The sequence below is a fragment of the Magnolia sinica genome, chromosome 12 (genome assembly GCF_029962835.1).
Source record: "Magnolia sinica isolate HGM2019 chromosome 12, MsV1, whole genome shotgun sequence".
NCBI lineage: Eukaryota > Viridiplantae > Streptophyta > Magnoliopsida > Magnoliales > Magnoliaceae > Magnolia > Magnolia sinica.
The window spans coordinates 28,602,585-28,605,630 of NC_080584.1; positions in this window are offsets into that span (position 1 = coordinate 28,602,585).

Consider the following 3,046-nt stretch of genomic DNA (forward strand, 5'->3'; position numbering starts at 1 on the left):
TCATTAAAGGAGGAGATCTTCAACAATGCGCTGAAAGGGACTCATCTGCTTATCTGTAAGTTATTAGAATCCAGAGGACCTTTGTAATCATTCTGTTGTAGGATTGGGTATATGGTGCTTCTCGCCCCTTACAAGCCCTCATAGGAGGCCTCTGGCGGGAGTGTACGTGGTGGGTGCTTTGTGAAAGGCTAGAATTATGCACTACTTTCTGAGATCTTTGGATCATGATGTTTGAGATATAGTTGAAAGAGGATATGTGCTACTATTTGAACAAATAGTACTTTAAAATGACACAACTATTACCAAACCAAAATCCAAAGAAAAGTGGACAACATTTGATAAAGAAAACTAAACTGCTGAGGCTAAAGCTATGAATGCTATCTACTATGCTGTGTCCCAAGATATTTTCAATTAAATCAGTATGTGTGGGACAGCCAAAGAAGCATGAGATCTGTTGGAAACAACCCATGAAGGAACACGCACTGTAAAGAGATTTAAACTTAACTCCTGACATCACAGTTCTAAAGTCTCAGAATGGAAGAGCATGAGACCTTTATGGAGTTTTTCACAAAACTGAATATCATTAGCAACTCTATGGGTGGATTAGGTGAGAAGGTTCCAGTCCTAAAAATCTGTAGGAAAATACTAAGATCATTACCGGTACGGTTCAATCCTAAAGTAACAACCATTGAAGAGTGTAGGAACATCGATGAAATAAAAGTAGAAGAACTAGTAGGTTCCCTATAAACATTTGAACTACACTTCAAACAAACCCCTAAATCCAAAACTACTATCCTCAAAACTTCAAAGAATACAACAAATGAGGACATTGAGAGTGAAAGAGAAAATGACGATGAGGAAGTGGCTTTGTTGGCGCAACGATTCAGGAAGTTCTTTCAGAAAAATTGTGGCCGTCCATTTAAAGGAAGAAAGGTGGACAACAAGCATTCTGCAGGTAAATTTGGTAAAAAGACCAAAGAACCACAATGGTATGCCTGTCAGATGTTTTAACACCTGTCTACTGAATGCCTAAATAGAAAAACTAAGGGTAAGGCAATAGCTGCCGCATGGGATGAAACGGAAGAGTCAAACTCAGAATCTAGTGACTCAGAGAGCGATGGAGATCAGAAATCTTTGAAAATTCTTATGGTGTTCACTGCCCCAATCATTCCCATTGAAACGGAGAACGAGGAGAACCACAAGCTACTGAATCATTTCCATCAGACAATGAGGAAACTGAAAAGGCAAAAGAAGAAGAATAAAATAAACTACAAGATGCATACAATCAACTCTACATTTATAGCATCAACATAGTTAAAAGACTTCGTATATCTAAAAACAAAAATGAATTGCTGCAAAAAGATCTGGATAAAACCTTAAAAATTAATACACATCTAATTAATGATCTACAACAATATCACTCAGATAATGATAGACTAGAAAGAATCAACACCTTCCTTAAATCCGAGTCTGAAAAACTAAATAAATAGGTTGAGCTATTAAAAGACAAAAACATGCTTCTTCAAAATGAAAATCATACACTCCTGTTTGATTTAGAAGAATCCAGAAAAATTGTTATGCTAAACTATAAGTTTTCCCAGAGTGGTGAGAAGTTAGAAAAACTCTTAGGTATGGGAAGACGTGTAAAGGATAAGAGCGGCTTAGGATATGATAAATTTAAAACAAAGACTGAAAATGCAGCACCAATAACTGAAAAATCTACTGCTTCAGGTAGTAATATAAGAACTACTCCTGTTTGTCATTTATGCGGTGATTCGGGTCATTATAAGTTTCAATACTTGACACCTAGGAGGACTCAACATAACTCTGGTTAAAAGCATATTGGTAAATTCAAACCAACCAGAGAAATACAAAATGTCAAGAGTCCACCTAGGAATATGGATAGAAGAAACACGCATCCATTACCACCTAGAATGACTAACAGAATGAAGGAAGTAGTACCTAGATAGCGGTTGCTCAAGACATGTCACGGTTGACAAATCCCTTCTGTCAAACTATTCAGATCTTAATGATGGGATAGTCACTTATAGAGACGGAATCACTGCTAGAGTAATTGGACAGGGAATTATCAAAGGAATAAAATCGCTCAAAAATGAGAATGCCTTTTGCATAAAAGGATTAACACATAATCTTCTGCGTATTTCTCAAATATGTGACAATGGGCATGTGGTTACATTCAATAATAAAAAATGTGAAATCCTTAACTTATCAGGTAAATCAATGATGAAGGGTTGTCGCCCATTGCTATGTCATTAAAGGCAATGGAAGGGATGATCCCTATGCCTAGAAATATTGAGCATAGAAAAACTAGTCCAGGTCATGCATCGAGATCTGGATATTTGCTGAAATGATGCAATTTTTGCTTAGCTCCTAATGATACATCTGAGGTCTCTCACCTCAATTTTTTTGTATATAAATATTCTAATGTTTATAATTTTGATTTGTACAATGCTTATACAAAATTTTACTGTGTATACTGTTGATTCAAAGATATTCTATACTATACATGAAAGTTTGTGGAACTGTGAAAAAATGAAAATTATTCACCTTTGATATGTCTATCGATAAGTCATGTGGATTCTCGATTAATCTATCAAAGGTTGATATCATCGACGCCTCTTTGGAATGGGAAGAGTCATATGATCAAGAATGATATCGAAGACAGTTTTGATAATATCGAGACGGGTCTCTCGGTATCATTGAAACACTGGTCGATGATATCGAAGATTGCCGCCCGATATAAGGCGGTCAAGCGGGAAAAATCACATTTCCTTTCTAAAAAGTTTTTTTTTTTTCTTTCCTCACTTGTCCCCTTCAGCCGGAAGTTCTTTGGTGGGTTCTGAACGTTCCTCAAATCAGCTAATACTCCTTTCCTTTCCTCTTCACTATCAAGAATTCATCTTGGTCTTGTTAGGGTGTTTTCTGATCTTCAAAAGGAACTTTGCTCCTCTCTCTTCAAATCCCTTTCTGTGAGAATCAAAAATGGGGAAGGACAAGGGGAAATCGTCTGAGCCTGGGGAATCCT